Source organism: Schistocerca serialis, chromosome 1, assembly GCF_023864345.2.
Source record: "Schistocerca serialis cubense isolate TAMUIC-IGC-003099 chromosome 1, iqSchSeri2.2, whole genome shotgun sequence".
Taxonomy (NCBI): Eukaryota; Metazoa; Arthropoda; class Insecta; order Orthoptera; family Acrididae; genus Schistocerca; species Schistocerca serialis.
In genome coordinates this window covers 533,488,387-533,507,052 of record NC_064638.1, presented here as the reverse complement: position 1 = coordinate 533,507,052, position 18,666 = coordinate 533,488,387, and positions in this window count along the sequence as shown.

Genomic DNA, 18,666 nt, shown 5'->3' with positions numbered 1-18,666 from the left:
ACAGCATGCACGCGCCCTACCCCATCCTACAAGACTATCTGAAAAGTGAACTTCAAAAGCAGACAATCCTAGATATGCGACTTACTACCCTCCTGATAAGTCAAATGGTTCAAATGGCTCTGAGCGCTATGGGACTTAACTACTGTGGTCATTAGTCCCCTAGAACTTAGAACTACTTAAACCTAAATAACCTAAGGACATCACACACATCCATGCCCGAGACAGGATTCGAACCTGCGACCGTAGCAGTCACACGGTTCCGGACTGCGAGCCTAGAGCCGCTAGACCACCGCGGCCGGCCTTGATAAGTCACCAATGACGTGTTCAAGTGCTACGTAGCTGGCTGTTCAGTGAGCAACTATTGCGCTAAAGACTGAATGAATTTACACATACAAAAGCGTGGGATTAACCCTCTTAAACCGGGAACCACGCACGAAATTTAATAAATATACCACGTGGAAAACACGGGAAAGGATAAACACTTAACTTGCCGCTCTGTAGACGCACTATGATCACAGCCGAGAGTTGGAGTCTGAGCATAAATAGTTTAGTCACAGGCGTTCACAGAGAAGTAACTTCAGTGAGATCATTTAAATTGTTCGTAAATGAAGATGTTTACATGTCACGATGGATAACCAGGATGGCGAGTTTGAGTAGCCACTACGCAACACAACATAATCGTGCACACGGTAGTCGGGCGCTCACCATAATTCCTTGCAGATCGAAGCATAAGCTCAGAGCTGCTCGACCAAGGACTGCCATAAAGTAGCTGTTAAGAAGAGTTTGCTAAGAATGAATAATCAAGGGATGCTATTCACCAGATGTCCCTGCATCCGGTTCTTGAAACTGGCAGACAGGAACCCAACCCGGCACCACGGTGGAGACATGCTTTTTTGCGAATTCAGATACTGAGAGCACGTCGGGTACCGCGCATCGCGCAGAGATAGCTTTTTCAAGCAAATAAGCAGCAAATAAATAAATAAAATAGACTTCATTCCATTCAACAAGTCCTACAATATTCCTTCAATTCCATTGAGGATAACACAGTCATTAGCGAATCTTATGATATCCTTCCACTCTAAATTCACCAGCCGGTCGTCGTTCGATAATTCGCACGATATTTCAACTGGGCACATGCCAGTTATCTTCAGGTGAGCCGTCGCATACTGGCGAAAACGTCCTCCGTTCCGCAATATATAGCGTACTGTAAGTATCCTGCGCATGCGTCGAAAACTTGATAGTTGAACCACACTGCCCGCCGACAGCGCCCTCGCTGGTGGAATAGCGGAACTCAGTCGCTCTCTGCGTTGCTGTTTGCCACGGCCATCGACGCACTCTGTCGTCTTCGATTTGAGCAAATCGTGGAGATGATGGGATTCCATGCACTGTCCAGCTGGTAGCCGCTGTCACGGTTTAACAGATTTTCCGCCAGTCGTATTTCTACGGATTCTTTAATAATGGAGTCCCAGAAAGACGTTGCTGGGGACAAAATCATTGTTTTCTCATACTCCATTGAATGTCCAGTAGAAATACAGTGTTCAGCAATAGCGGACTTGCTTGGCTGCAAAAGGTGGGTGTAACGTTGATGTTCAGTGCAGCGTTCTTTCACGGTGCGTGTGGTTTGACCTATGTAAGCCATACCACATTGGCACGGTATCTTGTAAATTCCAGCCTTTCGTAGTAACAGATTGTCCTTAACTGATCCCACAAGGTCCGCAATCTTCGATGGTGGGCGGAAAACCACTTTTACCTGAAATTTTCGGAGGATTCTTGCTATTTTAAACGAAGTGTTGCCAACGAAAGGAAGAAAAGCTAAAGATTGTTCCAGCATGTTCTCCTCTCTATTCACTTCCTGCTTCTCAGTTTTAATTGTTAGTGCCCTGTTAATCTGCCGGATGGAATACCCATTTTTGCTGAATACTGTCTTCAGATAGGCGAGTTCTTGAGGTAAGCTATCTAGATCTGAAACAGTATGAGCTCTATGAACAAGTGTTTTAAGCATACTCATGGTTTGCGATGGGTGATGGCAACTCGATGCCTGCAGGTACAAATCAGTATGAGTGTGTTTCCGGTAAACTGAATGTCCTAGAGAACCATCATTCTTCCTTCGAACCAGGACGGCAAACAACCATCTTTCTCTATTTCCATGGTGAATCGGATGTTGCTATGAATGGAGTTGAGGTGACGTAGAAACACCATTATTTATCTTCTCCATGAGGCCACATTATGAAAGTGTCATCCACATACCGCCAAAAAACTGTTGGCTTCAGGGCAGCTGATTCAAGCGCTCTCTCTTCAAAATCCTCCATAAAAAGGTTATCCACCAAAGGAGACAGGGGACGACCCATGGCGACACCGTCAGTCTGTTCAAAATATTCTTGATTAAACATAAAATAAGTTGAGGAAAGAGCGTGCCTGAACAAAGCAACGATATCAACAGGAAACATGTTACCAAACAGTGTCAAAGAATCTGCAAGAGGAACTTTTGTAAAAAGTGAGACCACATCAAAACTTACTAGAAGGTCTACACTGCTAAGACGAAGAGCCCCCAGTCTGTTGATAAAATCAGCTGAGTTTCGTATGTGATGTGAGCACTTGTCTACGAAAGGTCTCAGTAAGGAAGCGAGATGTTTAGCTAAATCATATGTAGGAGCTCCAATGTTGCTCACTATTGGACGCAGAAAGACGATGGAAGACTTTGTTCCTGTCTTTGACCCCTTACCAATCCGATCGCATGGTTCTTGTTCTTCCACTCTCATTGGTCCCTCTTGGTTGGCGTACATATTGTATAACGACCGTGTTTCCTCTATAGCTTTCTAATTTAAAATTATCGAACAGATTTTCCAGACGACAAATCCTATGAACGCATCTTAACGATTGCGATTAAGTAAGGGAATTATTTCACGACTCTCGTGGCAACCCTGTTAGTATGGCAACATTTTCTATAAACAGTTTTGAAGAAATAAGGAGATCCGTAAGGTTCAACGATAGACGCACTCAACAAACTAGGTGTCCAAATGATAATATGGCAGCTTATTGCTGTATATATATTAGAACTATTAACAAGCAAATGCAGACAAAGCTTTCTTCGAGAAGACTAATGCACAATAGACGAACAGAGGCCGTTGTAAATTTCTACAGCTTATTCCGAGGAAACCAGGAAAATATGGAATATAGATATTCTGACTCTGCGACTCTTTGACATCATACGCTGTTGATGAGCTGGTGTACTCAAGAAAAATTCCAGATCGCCCTCGTGAAGCTAATGTTGCAGCTCATGTGGCGAAGGCTCTGGCAAAGATGCTCAGAGGAAGCTCAAGCAACATCACGATGGACAACTACTTTAACAGTGTTTCCCTGTTTCAAGATTTATGTGCCGCGCGCCCGCGTTTAATTTCGCGCAATTCCTACACTGTCGCCGGTAGAGTGCAAGTCGGAGGAGAAGGTAGTTAAGGACTGCGGTGGCCTGGAGAAAGGAAATTGTGGCACGAGTGGCGTGGCGCGCAAGTGAGGCGGCGCGTTGTTGTGGCCGAGCGAGTGCCGTGGACCGTTGGCAAGCGTCGTGCCTTTGTTCATTGCGGGTTTGTCTGGGCCTAGTGCTAGTCGCGCCGTGAACATTTCTCGTTAAAAGCTGCTCCGGCATGACTCACAGTATTCAGCGCGTCTTCTGCTATTGAAGACGCCGGCCGAAGTGGCCGTGCGGTTAAAGGCGCTGCAGTCTGGAACCGCAAGACCGCTACGGTCGCAGGTTCGATTCCTGCCTCGGGCATGGATGTTTGTGATGTCCTTAGGTTAGTTAGGTTTAACTAGTTCTAAGTTCTGCGGGACTCATGACCTCAGAAGTTGAGTCCCGTAGTGCTCAGAGCCATTTGCTATTGAAGTTGAATGCAGTTTGTGGCCATTTTGGTGTCGGCTTGGAGGCCGGTCTGACCTTCGCAGCACTGGACGCGGTGGTGTCTGCTGAATGATACCCGTGGGTTTCCGACTACGAGTAATCTTCGTTGCATCCTTCTCTCGGCGCTCTCTAAGCAAGCATCTGACAATGGGCGCTGGATTTTACGAGAAATCACGGTGAGCACCCGATTAGGGTACACGTCGTGTGGTGGCTATTTTGATCCGTATCCGCGTGGCCCGTTGTTATGTATATAAATGTGTTATTTGTCAGGGTTTTATCAATGTGCCGATCGGTCTAAAGCGCTGCAGTCATGGACCGTGCGGCTGGTCCCGGCGGAGGTTCGAGTCGTCCCTCGGGCATGGGTGTGTGTGTTTGTCCTTAGGATAATTTAGGTTAAGTAGTGTGTAAGCTTAGGGACTGATGACCTTAGCAATTAAGTCCCATAAGATTTCACACACACACACAACTATCAATGTGTGGGGGCTTGTGGCTGTCATTATTCTAAACTGATTTTAGAATCTAAAGGTATAGAATGCAGATGTAATTCATCTGATTTACGAATGGTACTTTATAGTCAATGGAAATTGTTTAATCTATCTACCTCGTTTCTGATGCATGTCTATAGTTACCTATAGGCAAGTATCAAGAGCTCGAGCTGTTTATTAAATTGTTTACATAAAAAAAAATGGTTCAAATGGCTCTGAGCACTATGGGACTCAACTGCTGAGGTCATTAGTCCCCTAGAACTTAGAATTAGTTAAACCTAACTAACTAAGGACATCACAAACATCCATGCCCGAGGCAGGATTCGAACCTGCGACCGTAGCGGTCTTGCGGTTCCAGACTGCAGCGCCTTTAACCGCACGTCCACTTCGGCCGGCATTGTTTACATCAAAAGAAAAAAAAAATGAAAACGAAAGGAAAATTTTATGACTCAGTAGTCACGTTAAAATTTCCTGCATAACGTTCATACTTTGACGCATCTGTAGTGTCTTGAATTTTTACTGAATAATTAACGACTTGTTTCATTGTTACAGGAAAGGTGATTGCGTTGTTCAAATGTTCAAATGTGTGTGAAATCTTATGGGACTCAACTGCTAAGGTCATCAGTTACTAAACTTACACACTGCTTAACCTAAATTATCCTAAGGACAAACACACACACCCATGCCCCAGGGAGGACTCGAACCTCCGCTGGGACCAGGGCGATTTTGTCTCAAGTTAACAGTAGTGTAGTTAAAGACGCCTATGTACCATGACTGAAATTTTTCATGAAGGTTTGTAGTACCGTGATAGTGGCAACCGCCGTCCTATGTTAGTACAGAAGGAGGAATTATTGCTACTGGTCTCGCCTCTGCCACAGGCTCTATCATTATAAGTTTCAACTGCATTTGTCAGTCATTTTGGCTATTTCGAAGGCAGTAGCGTTTTGATAATTACTGGCAATAGCCGATGGTTGATATTTCTGACGTATTCATTTGATCATATGTTTTGCCGATTGTAATTTTAATATATTTTTACTTCATTTAATCTACGTCTCCATCTACATCCATACTCCCCAAGCTAACTGACGGTGTGTGGCGGAGGTTACCTTGAGTACCTCTATCGGTTCTCCCTTCTATTCCAGTCTCGTATTGTTCGTGGAAAGAAGGATTGTCGGTATGCATCTGTGTGGGCTCTAATCTCTCTGATTTTATCCTCATGGTCTCTTCTCGAGATATACATAGGAGGGAGCAATATACTGCTTGGCTCCTCGGTGAAGGTACCGAGCTACTGAGCGTCTCTCATGCAGAGTCTTCCACTGGAGTTTACCTATCATCTCTGTAACGCTTCCGTGATTAGTAAATGATCCTGTAACGAAGGGCGCTGCTCTCCGTTGGATCTTCTCTATCAACCCCATCTGGTACGGATCCCATGCCGGTGAGCAGTATTCAAGCAGTGGGCGAACAGGTGTACTCTAACCTACTTCCTTTGTTTTCGGACTGCATTTCCTTACGGCTCTTCTAATGAATCTCAGTCTGGCATCTGCTTTACCGACGATTAATTTTATATGGTCATTCCATTTTAAATCACTCCTAATGCCTACACCAAGATAATTTATGGAATTAACTGTTTCCAGTTGTTGACCTGATATATTGTAGCTACATGATAAAGGACCTTTCTATCTATGTATTCGCAGCACATTACGCTTGTTCACAGTGAGAGTCAAATGGTTCAAATGGCTCTGAGCACTATGGGACTTAACTTCTGTGGTCATCAGTCCCCTAGTACTTACAACTACTTAAACCTAACTAACCTAAGGACATCACACACAGCCATGCCCGAAGCAGGATTCGAACCTGCGACCGTAGCGGTCACGCGGTTCCAGACTGAAGCGCCTTTAACCACACGGCCACACCGGCCGGCATTGAGATTCAATTGCCCTTCCCTGCACCATGCGTCAATTCGTTCAGTTCCTCCTGCCTTTCAGTACAATTTTCCATTGTTACAACCTCTCGATATACCACAGCATCATCCGCAAAAAGCCTCAGTGAACTTCCAATGCTATCCACAAAGTCGTTTACATATATTGTGAATAGCAAAGGTCCTACGACACTCCCCTGCGGCACACCTGAAATCACTCTTACTTCGGAAGACTTCTCTCCATTGAAAATGACATGCGGCGTCCTGTTATCTAGGAACTCTTCAATCCAGTCACACATTTAGTCTGATAGTCCATATGCTCTTACTTTTTTCATTGAACTATGGGGGAAACTGTATCAAACGCCTTGCGGAAGTCAAGTAACACGGCATCTACCTGGGAACCCGTGTCTATGGCCCTCTGAGTCTCGTGGACGAATAGTGCGAGCTGGGTTTCACACGATCGTCTTTTTCGACACCGGTGCTGATTCCTACAGAGTAGATTTCTAGTCTCCATAAAAGTCATTACACTCGAACATAATACGTGTTCCAAAATTCTACAACTTATCGACTTTAGAGATATAGGTCTATAGTTCTGCACATCTGTTCGACGTCCATTCTTGAAAACGGGGATGACCTGTGCCCGTTTCCAATCTTTTGGAACGGTACACTCTTTTAAAGACCTACGGTACACCGCTGCAAGAAGGGGGGCACGTCCCTTCACGTACTCTGTGTAAAATCGAACTGGTATCCCATCAGGTCCAGCGGCCTTTCCTCTATTGAGCGAATTTGTTTTTCTATCCCTATGTCATCTATTTCGATATCTACCATTTTGTCATATGTGCGACAATCTAGAGAAGGAACTACAGTGCAGTGTTTCTCTAAACAGCTTTGGAAAAAGACATTTAGAATTTCGGCCCTTAGACTGTCATCCTCTGTTTCAGTACCATTTTGGTCACTGAGTGTCTGGACATGGGTAAGACTGACTACCAAGTCCGTACATAGAACTTTACTTTCGAATTCGCTGAACGCATCTCGCATAGCCCTCCTCACACTACATTTCGCTTCGTGTAATTTTTGTTTGTCTGTAAGGCTTTGGCTATGTTTATGTTTGCTGTGAAGCTACCTTTGCTTCCTAGCTCGGCTGTTGTACGAGTACCACGGTGGCTCTTTTCTATCTCTTACGATCTTGCTTGGCATATACTCATCTAATGCATACTGTTCGATGTTTTTCTACTTTCTCCACTGATCCTCAACACTATCTGTACTTGAGATAAAACTTTTGCGTTGAGCCGTCAAATACTCTGAAACCTTTTGAATCTTTATGATCGCTAATTCCCTGTTCTGCGTTAACTGTTTCAAATATTTCGAGTCTGTTTGTCACCAGAAGGTATATTACGTTATCGCCACGAGTCGGTTCTCTGTATAACTGCTCGAGGTAGTTTTCAGAAATTCTTTACTAAAAGAAAGTGATTTTATACTGTTGCCGTTTTGACGTGTTTGCTACCAGTTGTGTTATTTAAGTATAGCCTTTTCAGTTCTGAAGACAATTTGTTAATGTTATTCTTGAATTGTTGCTTTTCAAAAGTAAATTCATTGATATTTTTACAGACGTTAATAAATTCATTACGGCTCAGTAGCGTTCCACTCAACACCAGCTGCCTACTGCATTTCAATTTATTGAAGGATAAAATACCAGCAGTCAGCACCTATCCCCATAACAAACCACAACTTCCACCTGAAATGAAACCGTGTAAGACACGAGAGGATTGATGTTTAACTTTCGGATTCAGAGATGACTTCCACCTGAAATGAAACCGTGTAAGACACGAGAGGATTGATGTTTAACTTTCGGATTCAGAGATGATTTGACTGTTGTGAGCTACGTATCAACAAAAAAAGAAATAGTCTGTGGTGCTACCAAGTTCCACGCATCACAAGGCCACAGTTGAAGAGACTCATAAAAAGGGGCCACCAGACCATTTTGTTTTAAAACAAAACAAAAAAAAATCAGTTGTGGATTCTCTTGATCAAAAGGTACGTACATATATTTTCAGAAGACAGACAAAGAGATCGCTGTTTGTACTACGGACTAATGTAATGGAAGTTGCAGCTAGCTAGTGTCGCGGAATAGTAAAGAGTTGGAAACGTGGAATATTGTCAAAGTTTCATTGCCTATACCGAGAGCAAGAGGCAGTAGGTTAGCCAAGAGGTAAGAGCATCGGAATGTGTCGTCTCGCAGGGGCAGTGGCCGGGTTACACACAACAGGCGAGAGAGAACTACTTAGCATGCGGGTTTGTGTTAGACGGAGACTTTCGTAGAGTGTAAGACAGAGTTATAGCGTCAGCTATACTGCATTTCATAACTTCACATACGTTTGCTGTAACAACACGTAACTCTGTCACAAGAACACCTAAGGGGCGAGTACGACAGATAAATCAGCAGTATAAGTGGAAACGAGCATGACGTCAGGACGTCGCTCGTGCTTCCTTTAAATACGCCAGCTTTGATACCAACAAAGTACTCGCAGTTAGACTTTCAGTTAGATGTGTACTGGGACGCTGCGTAACGCTCAGCTCGATGATCGACATTATAATCTTTATTAAGGAGATGTTGCAGTAAGGGCGGCCCATCCAGTAGCAGACATGAGGGGACAGTACCAGCTCTGGTCCTCTCTGCTGCCGCTGTCAATCATCAACCGAGGATTAGCAGACATCGTGGCAGATTCACTCGCCGCCAATGCTGACCAATTTTGTTTAGTTGTGCATTGTGAGTCTTGTTTGTCTTCCTGTGTGTAGTGCTCAACTGTGATAAAGGAGTAGAGTAGCTAGTGTAGTTATTGTTCTGAGGAGTAAATTCAGTATAGAGCAAGTCGTTGGTAATTTGCATAAATCATTCCGGAAACAAGATCCGTTAGTACTGAAGTGAGTATAGCTGCTCTGACGGTGCAAGTCTTAAAATTGTTGGAAGAGAATGCGCAGCATAAGTTACGTCATGTAGAATTAATGACGCAAATGGAGACCTTGCGTTCGGCGCAAGAGACGCAAACGGGTTCAAGTGAGTGCAAGTCAGTAGCAATGTCCAATCTTGCAATATATCCTTCAGTAGCTAACTTGATCACGCCTTTCTCGGGTAAAACAACAGAGGATGTCACAGCGTTATTTAACGATGTTTTGGCAACAGCTGCAATGAGCAATTGGACGGATGTAACTACGTTACGTATGGCAAATTTGCGACTTGCAGGGGAAGCCAAGACGTTGAGCACGTTTGAAGAATTGGCAGATGGGTTATGACAAAGATATCGTAAGCAGAATAGTGCAAGATTTTTTAGGGAGAAGTTAGCTAATTTGACACAGAAGGTCAATGAGACAGTGGAGTCTTTTTCAGATAGGATACGGAAAATTAATTCGCAGACCTATGAATTATCGGGTAATGCTGATGCGGATCGTGTATTGGTACGAGAAGTAGAAAACAGAGCCCTCGATGTATTCCTCAGGGGAATTCCTGCAGAATTTTCTCGTAGGGCTAGGATGAAGAATCCTGGGGATTTAGCTGCAGCACTGCGTATTGAAACGCATCTGCAGGAGATAGACATTGCAACAAGGGTTCACAATGACAAACGCATCTTTGCGTCGGAGAGGAATTGTTACCGCTGTGGGAGGAAAAGTCACGTGAAGGCTCAATCCAGACAGCAGTGCTATGCTTGTAAACGCTACGGTCGCAAGGCGAATGAGTGTCGTAGTAAGCAGAATGGTAACGGGAATAAACAGGAAAAAGCGTTAAACTGGAACTGAAGTGTTCAGAGACGGATTGTTGCTTGATGGGTGTTGTAAGGAATAACAGATTTAAGTTTTTGATTAATGCAGGGGCATATCTATCTGTTGCTAGTCTAGACCTCGTGGGTAGGAGAAGACTAGGTACTCCTAGGTATAGATTACGTGGAGTAGGTAATAATGAGTTGCAATCATTGGGTACAACACAGCTCGTTTTTAAGATTAGAACTGTAGAGTTCGGAGAGCAAATGGAAGTGTTGCCAACTGTGGGACAAGGGTATTCTGTGATTCTCGGATTGGACTTCCTCGATAAACACCATGCCAAAATTAGTCTTTCACAGCGTACAGTTGAAGTTAGTGGAAACTTGTTTTCCATGGGTACAACAGCTGTAAATGTTTCTACGTCGCGAGGTGCATCCGTTGCTAACATGTCGCCAATTGAACCGCGTACAAGGGCATTAGAGATGATTACGCATGTCAAAGTGCCTTCTGGTACACGGAAGTTAGTTTGGTTGTCAGTAGGTACTGATGTGCCGCAGCAGAGACTATGTATGGTGGAGCCACTGCAGAGCAATGAAGCATTGGATGAAATGCACTGTTTTGTTAGGAGGAGCGTTGCGCGCGTAACGGCTATAAATGGGGAACTGATGATTTCGGTCAGTGTAGATAATTTTGGGGCAGATGAAGTGGAATTCCCAAAGGGTTTAGTGGTAGCAAGTTTGGAAATACTCGACGATGAGGATATAGGTGCATCCCAAGGTGATTATAACGTCAAGCAAACCGTCAAGCCATCTGTACTATGTGATAAGATTCGTCGTTTGGAGAATGGTGATCGGAAAGCTTTGGAAGCTTTGTTATTAGAGTATTTAGATTTGTTTAATTCAGAAGGTCCATTACCAGCAACTCCTGTTACACAGCACCATATACCGACAGGCGATAGTCCGCTGGTCTATAGAAAACCATACAGGATAGCGAAGCACCTACAACCACTAGTGGAATAATTTATTAACCAACAGCTAAGGGACGGTATTATAGAGAACAGTGAAAGCCCGTGGTCTGCCAACATGGTGGTAGTTCCTAACAAGTCATTGGACGGTACTAAGAATTATAGGTTTTGTTGTGACTATCGTTTTCTGAACGCACGAACTGTAACAGATGCGTATCCAATACCGAACATCACGGAAACATTGGACAACCTAGGTCGGTGTGAATATTTTTCGACACTAGATCTAAAGAGTGGGTACCATCAGATAGAAGTAGGTCCCGAGGATAGACCGAAGACGGCCTTTACAACAAGCCTTGGTCACTTTCAGTATCGCAGAATGCCATTTGGGTTGAAAAACGCTCCTGCTACTTTCCAGCGGCTGTTAGATGGTGTGCTTCGGGGACTGAAACCGAAGATTGCTATGGTATACCTCGATGATATTGTTACTTTTTCACGTAATATAGAAGAGCATGTGGAACGACTGAACGAAGTATTTAGTAGGCTAAGAGCGTCAAATCTTACGCTTAATGTCGAGAAATGTCAGTCTGCTCAGACGCAAGCGATTTATCTTGGGCATATTATCAGTCAGGATGGGCTAAGAACGGATCCTCCTCTAACGTGGGCTGTGCGTGGTTTTCCAGAACCACAGACCACTAAACAAGTTCAGCAATATGTCGGTTTATGTAATTACTACAGACGATATGTAAAGGGGTTCGTGGAAATTGCACATCCATTAACGAGATTCTTAAAGAAACGTGTTAAGTTTGAATGGACAGCACAGTGTCAGGAGGCATTCGAGAAGCTCAAACAGATACTAACATCAGACCCAGTGTTGATACTTACTGATTTCCAACAAGAGTTCATACTATCTTGTGATGCTAGTAATATTGCTGTAGGTTGTATTCTTTCTCAGAGGGTTAATGGACAGGAACATGCAGTGGCTTATGCTTCCAGGCAGCTGAATAAGGCAGAGAGGAATTATTCAACTACAGAGAAAGAAATGTTAGCAGTGATTTACGGTATCTCGTATTTTCGCTGTTTTTTATATGGGCGTAAGTTCAAGGTGATTACAGATCACGCAGCACTGAAGTGGTGGTTGGGGTTGAAAGATTCTTCGAGTCGTTTAACGAGATGGGCACTGAAAGAAAGTGAATTTGACTACGAGGTAATTCACAAACCAAGGGTAAAACATACGAATGCCGATGCGCTTAGTAGAAAAATAGCAGCTGTACAAGTTGTGAGCATAAGTGAGAAGGAGTGGATAAAGGCGCAAGCCACTGACAGATAGTGTCAATTGTTCCGAACGCAACCGCAGTTTGTAATGCAGAATGGGTTGCTTTGCAGGAAGTCTATGTGCGAACCACGCGTCGTAGTACCGGAGTCGCTGAGGGAAGAGGTGTTGAAACAAGCGCACGACCATGTATTGTCGGGTCATGGTGTTAAAAGAACGACTGATAAATGGGTAGCTGAAAGGTTTTGGTGGAAGACACGTCGCAATGATGTAGAGCAGTATGTGCAAAATTGTATACCGTGTGCGCAGAGAGTAGATTTAAGTCATCAGAAATTTCACTTAGAGAGACTACCTGAAGCGGATCGCCCGTTCGCATTCATCGGATTAGACGTAATCAGAGCATTTAATAACACCCAAGCGGGTAATTGATACGTATTTACGATATTAGTTTATTTTTCCGGATACCTGGTAATGGTAGCTATTCCAGATCAGAAGGAGAGCACTGTTGCGCAAGTCTTAGTAAATAACTGGTTGCTGAAGTATGGTGTGCCTGATACTATAATTACAGATCAGGGTAGATCGGAGCTGATGAAGCAGTTATGCCGTTTATTGAAAGTTAAGAAATTGTGGACAAACCCATTTCATCGTCAGTCGAATGGAAGAAAAGAACGGGTTCATAGGACATAGGACATAGGACATAGGACCTACGATGATTAGTCATTACGTAAATTCAGAACACACAGATTGGGACGAGTATTTACATCTGTTGACAAGCGCTTATAAGGCGAAAGTTCATACAGGAACGGGGCTTTCTCCGTATAAGGTAATTTGTGGTCGGAAAATGCCATCACCATTTGATGTGCTCAAACCTCAGGTAGGTTCACAGGATGAGTCAGTGAAGAATTTTGCCAAGAAATTCAGAGAGATTTGGCAAAGGGTAAGGCGTGCTAATACTAAAGCTTTGGAGAAACAAGAGAATATTGGGCAAAGAACAGGTAAACTGCTGCAATACAGAATTGGTCAATGGGTATTGTTGGCTAATCCTTATGTTCCGAAGGATAAAACGAAGAAGTTTTTGACGAAATATTCGGGACCGTGTCAGGTAAAGGAAATAGTGTCTCCAGTGAACGTAAAGTTCCAGTTACCAACCAAGTCGTCAGTAGTTCATGTGAGTAGGATTAAGTAGTTTAAGGGCGCAGTGGATGCGTTATTACAGAATTCTCCAGCAGTAACAAAGGGTGTGCAGGTACCGAAGCTAAAAGAACAGCAGAGGAACGTTACTTATGCACTTAGGTCTAGGGGTGAGTAGATTAAGTGTACTCGAGGAGGAACATGTCGAATTTATTGTTACTAGGTAATAGAGTATGTTTAGTTTATACTTGTCATTTGTGTGTTTTAGACGTGGTAAGGAAGGGAGCGATTGACATGGCTTCCTTTCCCTTCAGGTGCCGTGCCAGGATGCGGCCCTTGAAACTCTTCGTCAGTCTGGTACTGCTACACTGTTTCAGAGGAGAGGTAGTGCAGGTGCAACCACTAGATAAGGGAATTTTGTTCGCAACACAATTACATGTGGTATCGTCAAGCCGCAGGTGGACAATTGTGTTCACGTATAATATATGGGGAGTGAGGAATGATGTACGGACACTACAGGATAGGTTTACGGCGCTATAGGCGGCCACGGAGAAGGAGGGGTTGTTTCAAGGCATACAGAACGAGTATTAGGAATTGAAGCTCTCATACGAAAAGCTGAGAGGGCAGCTGCAACAAGCATCGGAAGTGGTCCCGCAAACGCTCGTTCGCAAGAAACGAAGGTGGCTGGATGCAGGGGCATAATTGCTGAAAACAGCGTTTGGAACCGCGGACGAGGAATATATAAGGACCTTAAATAGTACGGTGGGGGAGGTGCAGGAGTTGGCGGAGGAGACAAAGTGGAAAGTAGGATTGGCACACGACACGTATAGGTAAAATGGAGCAGGGGATATTGAATGTCACTAGAAGAGTGCGTGAGTTGACATCAGATCTGGAACGGTATGCAGCAAATATCAGAAAAGTGTTGAATGGGGATTTAGAGGCTATGCAGGCGAGATTGAGCCGAATAGACGGGAAAATACAAGTAGCAGCTTTATTGAGGGCATTAGCAGACAGGGTGGATGATGCGCGTGTCGAATCGGAAGCTTTATATGAAGCTATGCATCACACAGTGCATGGGCAATTGAGTGCCACTTTGTTAGGTCCAGATCAGATGATGAAGGTGTTGCTGAAAGCGCAGAAAGAATTCTCGGAAGGAGTGCGCCATGTCATGCCTCCGGCGTTGCGGAATTTACCGTTATTCTATCGCATGTCTAAAGTGAGAGTGATTACAGATCAGACGAGGTTACACGTAGAAGTGCAAATACCAGTGATGGGTATCAATTCACGGTACCAGTGTTATACAGTGCACCCGTATCCAATTAGATGGGGTCCACTTGGGAAGTGGGTGCAAGTGTAAACTCGGTAAGTGTTGTTAGTGACAAGACGGAGGAGTGCTCATGTGATAATGTCTACAGAAGATCTGACAGACTGTTTCAGGAAAAGTGTTTCTATTTGTCCAGCAAAGGAGGTGGCAAGCCCCAATCATTCGTGTGAGATGCAGTTGTTACTTCCGAGATCGAAATTTCAGAAACTTGGGGAACATTGGATTTACTCTGTGTTCGAACTATAGACCATAGTTGCCACTTGTTACAGAAATGGTAGATTGACAGATATATCGAAGCTTGAATTACAGGGCAGTGGGTTATTGATTAATGGCACTGGATGTTAAATAGTGGGGAAGCATTTTCACCTACTAGCTACTTTCACGGGCACAACAATGATTAACGTGACACAGCCCATCCTTTATTATCCAGAGGAACCACCACACATATTGCCTCGCCAGAACCTAACGTTTATTGACGAGTCCTCGGATCCCACATTGCTAAAATCTTTAAATAGCCTGATTATCTCAGAAAAAGAGCAGATCTCAGTTAATCAATTACTGCAGCATGTACAGCAATATCGGGAGAAACCTAAGCAAAACACAATTACATTTGGTGTGTCAACGACTAGCATAATCTTAGTTCTAGTGTTCATTTGTGCAAGTTACTTTTATATACGGAAAAATATGTCTCGTTCTGAAATAACAACCGTACATCAAATACCTATGGGGTGGATTGGGAATAGTGGAACGTAATATAAATAGATAATCAATGATAAGATTGCAATCAGTGTTAAGTGTAAATAGATTATTAGCGGATAAGAAAAGTTTGACAGTGTTCAAGGAGTAGTTGTAAGATACCTGTAAAGTATAAGGAAGTACGTCGTGCACAATCAGTAAGTCCAGAATTGTAAAATTCGGGACGAATTTTCTTGAAGGAGGGGTATGTGTAGTGTCGCGGAATAGTAAAGAGTTGGAATCGTGGAATATTGTCAAAGTTTCGTTGCCTATGCCGAGAGCCAGAGGCAGTAGGTTAGCCAAGAGGTAAGATGATTGCACATGTATCGAAATGTGTCGTCATGTAGGGGCAGTGGCCGGGTTACACACAATAGGCGAGAGAGAATTGCTTAGCATGCGGGTTTGTGTTAGACGGAGACTTTCGTAGAGTGTAAGACAGAGGTATAGCGTCAGCTGTACTGCATTTCATAACTCTAAGGGGCGAGTACGACGGATGAATCAGCAGTATAAGTGGAAAGAATGCGTTCATTACAAACGAGCATGACGTCAGGACGTCACTCGTGCTTCCTTTGAAAACGCCAGCTTTGATAGCAACAAGGCACTCGCAGTTAGACTTCCAATTAGATGTGTACTGGGACGCTGCGTAGCGCTCAGCTCGGTGATCGACATGTTAATCTTTATTAAGGAGATGTTGCAGTAAGGGCGGCCCATCTAGCAGCAGATGTGAGGAGACAGTACCAGCTCTGGTCCTCCCTGCTGCCGCTGTCAATCATCAACCCAGGATTATCAGACATCACGGCAGACTCGCTCGCCGCCAATGCTGACCACATCAGTGAGCCATCGTCGAGATTGTGCAGGGCCTAGGCCCTGTGCATCCGCCATTACAACCGGGTGAGCCAACGACACTGGGAGGACTACAACCCGTTCCGCCCATCCACCATGGACGAGCCACCAGGAGGAGCAGGGAAGAAGACAGGTTGGGATAGAGTACAACCGCACTACGAGAACACCCCTCGTGCCAACAACGCCAGGACTCCAACCAGGAGCCTCCTACGCGCAGTGGCCTGCTGTCCGCCGCTGAGCCGGCCGGCCAGCCGGGCACCACCAGCCACGTGCGGCCGAAGTAAGGGCATTCCACTGCTACGTCACAGCACGCGGCGCTGCCCTAATAAGACTGGTGTGGCTCGGAGCTGGTGTTATCACTCCGAGTCTGCGAGGACTCGGGGAAGGTCGTTGATATGACCAAGCCCAGCTGGCCTTTGTTACGTGGGCCACATTGTACTTGGCTGGAATAAAGGTGTCACGAATTAATAATGTTTCTTTGGCGTTTCTGACGCGTCCACAGTCATTTCCTAGCATCCTGACAAGTGGAGAGGTCACCACTCGGCTCCCAGTCCACCGTAGGCGACCGGGACCCCCGGGGCACCTTCAGCTATAAATGCTTTCTGTTTATTCACGAAACAACATCCTGAAGAATGTCGTACAAGCATTGGCTATATGTGACGTCAAAAGGTGCCAGGAAATAGATATCAGCCACCAAAGAAAATGGCCTAGAAGGAGATGCTTTTTGTGCCCACTTGAACTGGAAAGGACAACTGTTCAGTGTTGGTCAAATGTTCTAACAATGTATGCAATTGGCACAGAGTGCTTGTGTGTGAAGATTGTTTCTAGTAACGTGTAAAACGTAGTGACAATCAGACAAAGCCGCATTTGTATAATGCGTTGTGTATCTCAATTTTGGTGTGCCCATGTTGTAAGCAACTTAGGAACTTCCTTTCCTTCTATTTTGTATTTGGATGCTTTATGCATACTGATTTGCATTGTACCTCCCTAATGTACTATTCATAGTTTAACTGAATATCAATAAAAATTATTGTATACAGTAATAATACAATTAGTGTTCATTAAATTAAAACTTATTCCATTGAAATTATTGTCCATATCTTTTCTTTAATATTTTTCTAATTAAACTACCTACAATCATGTTTTATAACAGTAAGATTTTTTTAATAAATAATGTAACAAAGCTGAGACACAAAGATATTTATATAAATCTCAGTGGGGGCTTCTGAGGCCCCCATCATACATTAACGTCAGTCCGAACACTCATGCATCCATGGGTTAAGCACCAGATATGTCGTAAACTGTGCCTTTGTATAGGGTTGATGACTATGAACCTTTCCATAAGGGCTTAAGCAGCAGTGACTTCGTCTTCCCTCACCTTGAAAGGCAGTTCGAAAACACGGATCTCTTGAAGTCCACATCCATAGACTCCATGTTGCAGTCGGAGTGTCGGTATTTGAGTCTGTGTCGCTTCCTTGGATAATGTTATTACAAGCAGCGTCTGTTCAATATAAACGACGCTACTGACAATCGATAGGTGAATGCCGCTGAGATCGTGGAGGGGAATGTTGACATCATCACGTAGGACGAGCTCGGTTGCCAGTGCTTCGGATCGTGCGTAATTTTTCGAAAAGCTGGCCTTAGAGTGTTCTTCCTGTAACAGTCAGCCATGATAGTTTCTTCGACTTACAAGCGCGGTGACTCATAAGTAAACAAACACTTCGCGCGCAGAGGCGGGGAAGGTTGAGACCGGTCCGGACTGTTACCCTGCCAGAGGCAGACTTCCAATTGAGCTTCCCAAGCACAGACTTACATCCGCCAGTGCTTTGTCTCCTACCTTCCACACTTCATACAAGCTGTTCTGCTAACTTGCAAGGCTAGCGCTCCTTGAAGAAAGGGTTCACCCGAGGTGGTGGCTAAGCAATGTTTCCGCCATATCCTTTCTTCCAGTATCTAAGGAGAACTTCTGTGAAGTTTGGAAAGTAAACAGCAGGGTATTGGGGGAAGTAAACCTGTGAAGACAGGTCGTGAGTCGCGCTTGCATAGCTCATTCGATGGAGCATTTACCTGCGAAAGGCGAAGGTCCCGAGTTCGAGTATCGGTCCTTCACACAGTTTTAATCTGCATACAGTTTCATACTTGCTTATACCTCCATTGTTTAATATCGATAGGTTGCAGACTCGCATCTGTCGATGTTGGAGTGCTTGTGAACTAATGTATGAAACGTCTGTGACTAACATTGCCATGCGCGCATGGTTAGAGAAGCAATAGAGATTCACAAACACCATAACAATTTTAATAGAAAAGAGGAAGTGTTAAGGTTAGACAAAATATGGATGTCGACGTTG